This window comes from Mycteria americana, chromosome 10, assembly GCF_035582795.1.
Source record: "Mycteria americana isolate JAX WOST 10 ecotype Jacksonville Zoo and Gardens chromosome 10, USCA_MyAme_1.0, whole genome shotgun sequence".
Taxonomy (NCBI): Eukaryota; Metazoa; Chordata; class Aves; order Ciconiiformes; family Ciconiidae; genus Mycteria; species Mycteria americana.
In genome coordinates, this window is record NC_134374.1 from 23,776,480 (window position 1) to 23,788,887 (window position 12,408).

The 12,408-nt window shown below is 44.5% G+C and overlaps 1 protein-coding gene across 6 annotated transcripts in view; it reads left to right on the forward strand.

The window, feature by feature from the left end:
• The first annotated feature begins 9,084 nt into the window (after positions 1-9,084).
• The window catches only part of HDX (highly divergent homeobox), a 48,893-nt gene continuing 45,569 nt past the window's right edge, over positions 9,085-12,408 (forward strand). For 3 of the 6 annotated variants that reach the window (XM_075513004.1, XM_075513008.1, XM_075513007.1), the window contains exon 1: positions 9,085-9,210. The gene's annotated coding sequence lies outside the window, so the exon portion shown is untranslated. Of the gene's footprint in view, positions 9,211-9,605; positions 9,822-12,408 lie in introns of those variants that run through there. The other 3 variants (XM_075513005.1, XM_075513010.1, XM_075513009.1) reach the window with 2 other exon arrangements.

Consider the following 12,408-nt stretch of genomic DNA (forward strand, 5'->3'; position numbering starts at 1 on the left):
AATGTCCATGTGAGTGTAAAATATATTATTATTTTACAATGAAATGTATGAAATGCATGAAATACATAACAAAATACAGATTTTTCATTGGAAAATACAGAGATCAAAATTAGTTATTGATACTGATGAACACTGATGATTAATATTAATTAAGGTTTCATAGCTGGAAATTCCCTGGTCAGCAATACATTGATACTGTCAGGAAACTCAAATTCCCACAGCTCATCTTTGGTGCATTAAAACATGATAAACACAGTATTTCTATCATCTAAAATACTGATTGCTTGAATTACAAATGAGCAGATCACTCTATATGTGAGTTACCCCTGGTCTTTAACACAAAACATCTATTGCCAGCCGTTGTCCGGGACAGGATGTTAGGCTAAAAAGGTTTTTGATATGATCCAACACATTTGTCCTGTGTTCCCGTATTCTTACCTTGCTTTAAAAAGGAGACGACTCTATTTCTGCACCCAGTGCTGCTTTCAAGTGCATCACCACAGCAGCACTGCCTTATGATAACAAGCATGGGTGACAGCGGCTAGGCCTGTATCTAAAAAAGATTTGGCATCCTGTCTTAACTCAAAGGAGATAAAAGGGCATTTTCTAGATATGGTTGTTCAAGAAGAAGCATCTATTAGGAACCCAACAGTACAAACAATATTGCCAGCAGATAGATGCAGCGATTGGGAAAAGTATATAACCTTCCCCTCCTCTTAAAAAAATCTTCCCTTTAATGTTACATCATTCCATTTTATCTGGACTGAGATTAAACAAGATTATATGTATGGAGGAAGTAAAACAGACTGGAAACAATAATGTAGTCCTACCACAAGTAGGATTTCATTTAAAGAAATTGTTTAAACAAGTAATGATTAATACAAAAGAGCCTGCAAAGCTTTGAAATTACTGTCTTCTTTCATGAAACAGGTAATTTGCATTTAAACCAACCCCTCTGTATGTAGATAAAATAAAATGACAGGGTTAGTATAAAGGGAAAATTATTTGGCATCAAACCATCAATACTTCAATTTTATTGTTATCTCAAAGACAGAGATGGAAGATTACTTTGTAAACATATTTCTTAATAGGATAATTTTCTAATGAGTGATAGCAGTTTGTGACAAGATTTAATCTTACACAGTCTTTTTGCAAAATATATGTGATGCTATGAGATCAAAGTAGGATATTTTATCTATGAAAGACAATGGCTCTCTCCCAAGGAGGACACTTCACCCGATATACTTGGTCTCACAAAACCTCAGGAATTGTGCTGTGCATTTAGAAATATTCACAAGAAAATATTTTTGTGAAATAGTTAAGGATGAAGATGTGTTTTGCTATAGTCCAGAAGAAAAACCCAAACTCCTGCTACTCTCACGTTAAAAAAAACAGTAAACTGAGGAACTGACAGTTCAGGAATGCAGCTGATTTTCCACTTCCAAAAATGTCAAGGGGCAAATCAGTGTGACACACAGCCAGCCTTGTAAGATGGCAGATGGCGGAGTTAATTGTGATACTGAATGAAAGGTGAGGAAGAATTTAAACACTTTGATTTTGCAGCCTAAAACTTTTAAGACAGTAGCGCTCTTTCGCAGTGTGGAACGCGTGCTTTGTAGGACAGGTGTGGTGCAACTGCATTACGAATTACAGGATTATGCAGTAAAGGCTGCAAGTCTTTGCCTTCTCTTGAACTCCCACCTGCAAACTGATAGACAGATCAATCGAGGATGGATGGAAACTGCCTCATGGATTTCCTTACCTTCTTAGATTTGGTAGTGCCAGAACTGGCATTTTTAGCTGATCTTGTACTTTTGGGAACACATGAAGGTCATGTGAAGGATACAGGTTTAGCAAGAGGTCCAAAGGTCTCATAGTGGGGTTTGTATTGTTTTAGTTGTTCCATGCTTTCCTTTCAGGAAGTGATTATGGTAAACAGGTTTACCATTTGCTCTTCCACTTCAAAAAGTTTCCTATGAATCCCTCAGATTTTCACCCTTCTTATTCAACGTGAATGTGGAGCTATTGAGGAACGTCAGAGGATTCGTACTGCTATATTATTTGTATACTTCATCTCATGGTGTCGCGGTTTAACCCCAGCCGACAACTAAGCCCCACCCAGCCGCTCGCTCACTCCCCCCAATGGGATGGGGGACAGAATCAGAAGAGTAAAAATGAGAAATCTTGTGGGTTGAGATAAAGACGGTTTAATAGGTAAAGCAAAGCAAACCAAGGAATTCATTCACTGCTTCCCATGGGCAGGCCGGTGTTCAGCCATCTCCAGGACAGCAGGGCTCCGTCACGTGTAACCGTGACTTGGGCAGACAAACGCCATCACTCTGAACGTCCCCCCCTTCCTTCTTCTTCCCCAGCTTTACATGCTGAGCATGACGCCATATGGTGTGGGATGTCCCTTTGGTCAGTTGGGGTCAGCTGTCCCTGCCATGTCCCCTCCCAGCTCCTGGTGCCCCCCAGCCCACTCGCTGGTGGGGTGGGGTGAGAGGCAGAAAAGGCCTTGACTGTGTGTCAGCACTGCTCAGCAGGAACGAAAACACCCCTGGGTGATCAGCACCGTTTCCAGCACAAATCCAAAACATGGCCCCATGCTAGCGACTAGGAAGAAAATTAGCTCTATCCCAGCCAAAACCAGCACACATGGCTTTTGTCTTCATCTTTGTTTTTATGATACTGTATCTTTTAGAATCAAATCTACTCTATATTCTATTGTTTCATATCTTTCCCTTACTTTGGCTTGCTGTGATTGGGGACAAAAGTTAGCTTGACTAAATCAAACAAGAAAACAGAACTAGGGGAGAAACGCTTGAAGAAACTGGTGGATGACGGCTATTTCCTTTATTCCCAAGGACTAAGAATAACCATTGTGCTTATCGTATTTTTAGAGGGAAAAAAACCCACTTTTCAGGCCCTTTCAGGCCAGTCAGGGGTACAGAATACAGGTGAGGAGCCGGTGACAAAGGGGATGGGCATGAGCTTTAGTGGACATACAACAACAGTGTGGACCCACAGTTAGAAAAGAAGGAGCAGAGGAATGTCTGCTTGTGGGAGACCTGAGCAAACGGGAAAACCTTCTGAACCTCTGGAGAAATAGAAATCAAACAAAAGGAAAGCGCTGCCTAACCTAATAAATGCTTTCAAGATTCCAACTCAACATTTTCTCAGTTGCTTTTCCAAAAAAATCACGTGAAATAAGAATTGCTTGTGCATCACCTTTAGGTGAATCACCTTCCCAATTGAATTGGGGTTATAGTGGGGTGTTAAATTACCAAAAGAGGGGCTGTATGGATTTGCCAGGCCATTTATACTGATACTTGCTATCACAAATCATGGTCTGCATGAGCAAGATGAGAGCCGTACCCATCTCGTTTTGTTCCATGCACCTCTAGATTAGACTTACGATACTTCAAGTAGTAGAAGGAAAATTGTGAGAATAATAACATAGGAAAACTGGAATGGAGCAAGTTTCTATAATGTTCTGAAAAGCAGTAAAACTCTGAAGAGTTCACTCAAACTGAAAACATACAGCTGCATCCTGGCCTGTATAGCCAAGAAATAGAGGCATCCAAAGGAAACCGGACGGCTTCAAAAAGATTTACTGGTTGTGGGGTATAAGTTTTTATTACTTTAGAAAATAAATACCCCTCCCTTCAGGAAGTCTGTAATAATGAAGTCTGAAACAGTAGACCGGTGGATTCTGTACAACAGGCATCACAATCCAGAAGAATATGGGATTAATTTGTAAAGGCTCCTAAGAACAGGTCAATTGCATAGGCAGGAAAAAAATTATGGGTTCCCTCCCTGGTTCTCTGCTTCCTTCTGTCTTTACTGGTTTTGTTTTAATTTTTATTTTTAAAAGATTTTAACTTTTTTTCGTACTATAAAACTCTCTATGCTAGGAATATTAAGGGGTGGAAGATAAATATTCAATAATTATCTCCCTCCTTTTTTTTTTTTTTTCATTTTTGGTGTATAGCATTTTTATGTGTTCTACAAGTTCATAATTTTCACGGCTCACCATAAGAAAAATTCTCAAAGGTAATAAAAATAAAAGGAAACAGCATTCCTGATTTTCATAAAAATATCCCAAGAAATAAAAAAGTGGAACAAATCCCTAAAATATACAGACAGCCAGGCTCTTTTGCATTTTTTTTCCACAAGCACCAGCTGGTTTTTGCATACTAGCATAAGGGACATATTTGCAGATTCAGTTTATGGGAGCTTTGTTTATGCATTGGGTGAGGATTAACAACTAATTTTAATTAATGTGGCAAAACCAAGTTCAAAGAAGACGGAAAATTTGTAAATCTCGTAAGACCACTAATTCTGGCTGTGTTCTTAGATGCAGAAAAGGTGCCGCACGGAATTTTCCATATTAACATTTTTACTAATATTTACATTACACCGTAATCCTTTCTCCATGACTATTTCACAAGGAACCTCCTGATTTAGCAGATCTTTAATTACACCCTTGTGCCTCCCGATCTTCAGTGCGTCTCTACAACCTTTCTGTAAAACAGACAAATATCACTGTTGTCATTTCAAGTGTTCATCAAGCAGGAAACCTGTGGAAGAGCAGGCAACTGAACCAAAGGGCTTGCTTTTCGGAGCAACTTATACCTGTGCAAAGCCAATGGCATCGATACGAAAAGAATGGCATACACATTTTGATGGAAACACGTAAATGAATAACAGGCAACTTGGATCTCGCAAGAATAAATCACGTCAAACCAATCTAACTTTCCTCCATGACAGAATAACGAGCCTTGTAGAGACATGAAGCAGTAAACGTTATATATCTTGACTTTAGCAAGGCTTTTGGCATGGTCAGACGCGGTGTTCTTGTAGCGAAGAGGGGGGAAACAAAGCCTCAGAACTGGCTGAGGAACTCTGCTCAGAAAACTGTTATTATAGTTTTCTGACAAAAGGAAAAGGGGCAAGTGGGATTTTTGCTGTGGTCAGTCTTGAGCCTGAAGTTTAATGAATCTGTTCTGAGGGTTTCACTTCTCAAAGATTCAGGAGGAATGTTAGCCAAAATTTCCTCGTGGGAGGACAGCCAAGCACTAGAATAACTGTGGGGTTTTCAATACGGGATTCTTCCGTACTTTTTCACAAGCAGAAGTTCAACACTGTTCTTTTTGGGGACAAGGGGACAGATTCAATGACAAGATGAGGTCCCTTTTTGGCTGATGCTGTATAACTACATGATTTAATGCCTTACAGCAATGTAACAGGCAAATGACTCGTTTTGAGATCAGGAAGCATCACACCAAATTGCAACACAAATTGCTGGTGAAACATTCTTGTGATCCTTTCCAGCCCGCTTTCACCCCTCCCTGAGACACCGCTGACTCTGTCAGGTCACCCTCAGGCCTGGCTTAGAGGTTATATCCGTTCAGGCGTCACCAGAATAACGGCATAAGGAATTGAGTAAAGCTGTCCTAAGCAAAGTTTCTGTTAAGTGGGTTGGGTTTGCCTCATTGGCTTTCTTAGTCTTTTCTAGATTCAACAGAAAGCCAAGAAATGGAAGTAGCAGCCATTGCTCTAAACTGTATGGCCAAAATTGTACAGGTTCATCGCCCGGGGGCCACAGACCAGCTCCTCTCTCTGGGATGCTTCTGGGGCATCGTTCTAGAGACCTCTCTCACCTGCACAATCTACCACAAATCTGAAAGTGTATGAACTGCTGGAAAAGGAGGAAGATCTCGGGATGAGGGAAGAGAAGAATTGTGTGGTTTAACAGTTGGGTTCCTGCCTGTGGAATACAAAATAGGGCTTTTGACCTATTCCGTATCCCATGCAGGAACGATGGGACAGCCGCTCCCCGTGGCTGCCGTTAGAGCAGGGAATACCTATGCACAGCACTTAGAAACCAGCACACGTATTTCTGAGAAACGCTTTCTCTGCCACGTAGGAACAGTAACCCACACTGAGCTAAGTAACTAATAGTAAGCCTAGCTAATTAGTTTAATGAGCTAATACAAAGTAGCTACATCAGAGAGTCTCGCTTTGATGCTAATTCCCTCACGTAAGGAGTCCTTTTATGTTCCGGGCTACTGTTTAAACCACTGGACCACTTTGCCAGCCCCTGTTAATTTAAATCTGTTATTAATGAATGAGAAAGCATGTGGAGCTGGTTGCAATAGAAGAATATTTGTTTTATTTCATCCTGCCATAGTTTTTCCTTCAAGGTTTGTCTCATTGAGAGGCGATACCAGGGAAGGAAGGAAGTAGCATGAAGTTCTTTCTGGAGCTTGTCACTCCGCTGCTGCACAGCAGCAGCTTTTTTAACCTATACGTTCAGTTTACTCTTCTATATTGTAAAGTATGCATTGTTGAGCGCGCCTCTTCTACCCTGCTCCTACCACTAGCATGAATATGTTTTTCCACATTTCCTTTACCTCTTTTTTCTTTTCATATTTTGCTTGCTGGATATAGACTTTTCTGCTTAAGCTCTTAGTCTTACCTTTTATACTGAGACAAATTTCTGTTACTGTGATCTATAAATCTTTTATGTGGTCACAAGTCTGCGTATTGGTTTCTTTGATAACTTCAATACACAGCTGATGTCTCCTTTAAGAATGATTCTATGACTTTTTGATATAAACTATAGAAAAAGCACCTGAGCCCCTTGTTAGTCAGATAAGAGCCCTTGAAATATTACTTTCTATTATTCGACATTTAAAAAGAGTTTAATAAGCTGTATTTTATCAAACACCACTGTACCTTTTTCAAAGGATTTTAGGGAGAGTGTCTCACCATTTTTGTTTCCCAAGCCCCAGGTAATGTGAGAAGAAAACGAACCAAATTTCTCTGGAATCATTCCATGGCGAGTTCCAAAACAGTATTTTCCATAAAAGTGGTGTAGGGGTTTTATGGTTGCTCTATTTAATTTTTACAAGGCAAGTGTTTGATGGCACACAGATAAAGGGAATACATCTAGGGGAAGAAGCAGCATAATACAACATTTAGGGTTTAAAATACATGGACTATCCGTAAGATCCTGTTATTAACTTCAGGGTGTTTACTACTGCGTCTAATCCAATACAGTTGGGGGCTGCTACCCAAAGGGACTCCCTCTCCTCTTCCTCATCCTCAGCTGCTTCCTCACGCTGGTTTTCTGTGGTGGATCGAGCAACTGTGCTGCAGCAGACGAGCTGTATCAACGAGCTGAGCCAGTAGGTACCCAATCCCACCCAGAAAAACACCATCTTTTCAGTTGGCCCACCTCATTCACCCAGTTCTCTCTGCACCACCCCATTACTGCGTGGGACACAAAGGAAATACTGTATCAATATAGCTGATATGTTATCCTAATTTGTTGGAAGTATGCAGAGCTCTCAACATCAGCTACACCAGGAGAGATGTGCGTTTCCAGAGGAAAGCTGGCTTGGTCCGTCCTCTGCTTTATAAAGCAGGAAAGCTAAAGTGAAGATTGGTGCTTTACTGAAACAATTCCAGTAATCTAAGATCTTTAGCTCAGATTAAGCTTTATGAATTGATCGACTGACTTTCCAGAGTGGTGAAAGAAACGTAATTACAATGTGGACAGAACATGAACTACTATTCAACTATTAAAGGATGCTCTAGAAGGACGTATTTTATTTGTGGATGACCAAACATTCAGTGCATCTTGCTGCTGCATGGAAAACCATAGAGAAAACTTTAGCTGGCCAGAAACAGAGTTAAATATGCGAGAAGTCAGTGTTAAAATTTTTAAACAATATAAATAACTTACTGTAATTTTTAAATAAACATACATATTGACTGCTTTTCTCCTCCCTGCCTACAAATAACCAGTACCGATTCATTTCAGTCCTGCAGAAATGTTTACCAATAGTTCTGATTAAAGTAATTGCACAAAATTAATCGCCTGTTTTAATATTTTAACACTGTGACTTACAGCGTAAACTACTCAGGATAGGGACACGGCATATCTAGAGGCTTTGTAATTAAGACACCAAGGCCTCAAATCTGATCCAGGCTTCTTAGTGGTCCTACAGCTGAGCCAATAAATAATGACTTTATGTGATTTCCGTCACATAATCTGTCAGTACGGATGAGCAGTATCGGACTTCCCACTTGTTTGTTGACCAGGTTTCCTTTCGGATGGGAAACCGAGCCCGAAGGAGAGCTGGCATCGACGCACCTGGTTGTACCGTGGACGCCCGTAACGAGGCAGCGTTACGAGGGTGCTCAGCTCGCGTCGTGCTGCTCCCACCATCAACTCCGACCGAGAGACGGGCGAGGTGTTCGCGTCGTGCTGCTCCCACCATCAACTCCGACCGAGAGACGGGCGAGGTGTCCGGCCTCCGCGAGGGCACCAGCTCTGTGCTGCCCACCTGAACGGACTGACATTTCCCTTCTCCCCAGACCAAATGTATTCACCCCACGCAATGAAAAGTTTTATTTCTTGACTGCCATAACGTTCACATAATTTAAATCCTGATCCTTCCTGCGGCTTTTCAGATTTTACCAGACACACCTACCTGTCTGCCCAGGGCAGCACAACAAAACACGGCTGTAAAACGCGGCGGTATACTTTATTTAGCCGCTTATTCACTATTTATTTCTCTCTGAAGACGCTGGTACCGCTTTACACGCGCGCCGCAGGCATTCCCACGGCGACCACCGCCACCCGCCCGCAGGCGGGGACGCCGGACGGGCCGCCGAGCCCGGGGGCGTCCCGAGCCCGGGCAGGTGAGCGGGAGGCACCTCAGAAGGAGCCGCGGCGGGGCACAGCTGCCCCGGGCTGAGGGCGGCGCGACGGGGCCGGCCCCGCCGCCGGGGCACAGGCCGGGCGGCGTGAGGGAGGCCGGGGCTGCGCGCCGAGGGAGCGGCGGGGCGGCGCGGCGGCCCCCGCCGCTGAGGGAGCGGAGCCGAGCCGAGCCGAGCCGCGCCAGCAGCGCGGCGCTGCCCCCTCGGCCCGCCGCTGTGGCGGCCGCTCCCCGGCGCGGCCCCTCGGCCCGGCGCAGGCTGCACCGCGCGCCCCCCCGGGCGAGGGGCGGGGGCGAGCACTGTCCCGGCCGGCGCTGATCTTACGCTCCCATTGGCCGCTGTCTGCGCTGACGTCACGATCATGATGAGAATTAATGATCGGAGGCGCTGATTTCATTGTGTGACGCCGGGACCGACCCAGCCGAAACCGGCTGAATCCGGAGCCCCGAGCCCCCCGGACCAGCCCCGCGCAGCACGGTAAGCCCGGCGCGCTGCGCAGGGGCGGTGGGCGGGCGCGAGGGAGTCCCGGGGGAGCAGCCGGCTCCCTGCCCGGGAGGGGCGCGGCGGGCGGGGAGGAGGAGGAGGAGGGTGATGATGATGATGATGATGATGATGGTGGTGATGATGATGATGATGATGGTGATGATGATGCCCCTGGGCCGGCGGCCTGGCGGTGGGGGAGGGCAGCCGCGCGGGCTCGCGCTCGCAGACCCACCTCGGGCGCGCAGGCGCACTGCGCCTCCCCCGGCGGCCCCGCAGAGGCAGGCGCTAGGCGCCCGGCGCCGCCACCGCCGCGGGGGAAGTGCGCATGCGCACAGCCGCTCGGCGCGCTGGCGGGGACCGCCTGCGCCGTCTCGGCCGCACTGCGCCTGCGCACTGCTCTGCGGCCCTGGTGCCCTGCGGGGCGGCTGGGGCGCATGCGCCGTAGGGTCCCTGCCCTGCCCGCCGGGCCGTGGGCCGGGGTGGTCACGGGTGTTTCTTTCTGCTGTTTTCTCCTCCCCCGAGCTCTGGGCCCCCTTCTTACCCCTCGTATCAGGGCAGGGGCAGCTCCTTGAGGCTGGGCTGGTACAGTTGAAGGCTTTGGAGGGGTAAGAGGAAAGCTTGTCATTGCCTCACGGTGTGAGGCCTGTGGGGCCCACGCAGCGGCAGGTGGACACCCGCGCATGAGTGGGGCGGGAGGTGGCCAGCAGTAGGGGGTTGTCACGCAACAACTCAAAGCTTGTTTCCCCTCAGGACTTCTACCTCTCACGGGCCATATCAGCCCTGTTTTGGTGCCAAACGCAGCCAGTCGTGGTGGCAGTTGAACAGGGTGTCCTTTGGCTGTCAAATTTTAACCCTGAAGTGTTGGAAAGGGAATGAGAAGGAAGAATTGCGCTGGCTGTGCAGTCTGTGGTGTTCTGGAGGGATGATGGTGCCAGGGGAGGTCTCGCCTCTGGAAGTGCTTGTGTTGCACGTAGGCTTGCCCCACTCTGGGGAATAACAAGCAATCCCCAGCCCTGTCCCCCTGCATTCTGTTTGCCTAGAATTTCTGGTATTATAGCTAAGATCGTATGTAACCAACCAAAAGCAGTTCTGTATCCTCCAAACTGGAATCTTGATGCAGCTCACATCTTCAGAGTAAAACTGCAGTTTAGTATCCCTTTCCTTTTTTCTGACATAGATCTTACAAACGCTTGTGTACATGCTTAATTTAAAACTTGGCTGATCCAGTTGAAGTCAGAAGTCTCATTTGCATGAACAAAGTGGGTTGGGATACATAAACCTGCAGAGTTGTGGTCATAGGTTATTATGTTATTAAGTTACTGAGAGCTGTCTAATTTGTCCCTAATAAAGAGCTGAATTTTATAGGTAGAACTATGATACAATATTACAAATGCTGGACTCAGTGGAGAGGAAAGCAATTGTGCTGTGAGTCGTGGATATTTAAAAGTAGTTTTATGAGCTGGTCTGTGTATTACTTACCCAACCATAAACATAATCTACTACGCTTACAGTTGTGTGGTTGTAACTATTTTGGCCTGTGCAGGAGGCAGTAACCTACAAATTCAGATTATTAAACACTGTTGCTTGATGTACATCCAGTATCTCCACACATGGTGTGTAAGTTGGGAGGTGGGCTCGTTGGTTGGTTTCTTTCCATTTGGGGTGTATAAAAAAAAGAGGAAAAAAAAGTGAGCTTTTGGCAGACATGGAAAGTGAATTAGGTGATTGCTGATACAGTTCAGGTTTCTAAAGCTGTAGTAATAGCGTTGCTGCTGCAGTCTTGTTTTATTTATGGATATAGTAGCTTTCTTCCTCTAGTTGCAGTTTTGTCTCAGATTTATATTGGCACCGAGTCTTGTTATTTTGCACCACTGGGTGCGGAGGGAGAGAAAATAAAGAAATAAATTTGAGTGTGCTGATTTTCTTATTGTACCTGTTAAGGATTGACGGACTAAAACAGTAATAGGCTTACAGGCTTTTATAAGATTAATTTTTTCCAAACAAATGCTTGTTTGGTGCTGAGGTTAAAGAAAAAAAACCTCTCAGAAACTGCTTGTTCCCTTTTATCACTATGTGTTAACCCCTGACAGTTTTATATTTTATCCCATAAAGACTTTTACACTTAGTTACTTTGTGGTGCCTTGTACTCTGAGTGAATTTTTTTTTTTTTATTAATTATAATTTCACATGCAAGACTGGTTTCTGTTACTGTTTGAAATGAGAAGAGTATCGTTAAGTTTTTATTTCCTGTTTTTCAAATTAATTAGTATTAATGTAGTATTCTATAAAGACTTACCTTGTAAGTAGGTTTACTTGGTTCAGCAATCTTAATGTTTAGAGACTTTTTGACACTAAGGCTATAATGCTATACACTGTATGCAGACTTTAGACCACAGAACTTTTCTTTTCCTTACGCTGCTGCTTTTTCTCTTTTTTTCCTCCTTCTTTTCCTTTCTCCTTCTCTTCCTCCTTCTTTTCCTTTCTCCTTCTCTTCCTCCTTCTTTTCCTTTCTCCTTCTCTTCCTCCTTCTTTTCCTTTCTCCTTCTCTTCCTCCTTCTTTTCCTTTCTCCTTCTCTTCCTCCTTCTTTTCCTTTCTTTTCTCCAGATCTTTCAAGTAATCATTGCAGAACAGCTAAGTAACTCTTGAATATGTCCTTTTTTTTTAGCCAGGGGATCATTGATACAGGATTATTCCCGGTTTCTTATTGTTGCTCTTTCTTTTGTGGTACTCCTTGACACCAGGTTGTTTTCTTTAGTTTCTAAAAATACATCTCTGGGCTTCACCAGATCTCCCTGGAGAGATTCTTAATTTTGGATGTTGAATAAAGTAACTAGAGTGGAAGGACCAGGCATTTGCAGCAAACTGTGTGGGATAATTGTTACATTATGTAGCTGTTTCATGAAGCAAATGCACTACTACTTCAGAAGTGAACTGGGCTTTAGTTCCTCCATGTTCTCCCCTCTCCACTTGTGCTCGCTCTTGCCACAGAAAGGGAAGGAAGGTGGATACTGTGGAAAAAGTTGCTCAAGCAGCTCAAGAAGTCTAAAGAAGTTCAGCTGTAAGAATAACCTTAATCTTATGTAGGAGGAGCCAATGTGACAGGTCGCAGTGTGTTAGTAGGATTGTCCTTCATGAGGCTCGTACTCAGCAATCACAGAGAAACTGAAGGGCACGGAGTTCCCGTCTTTGTT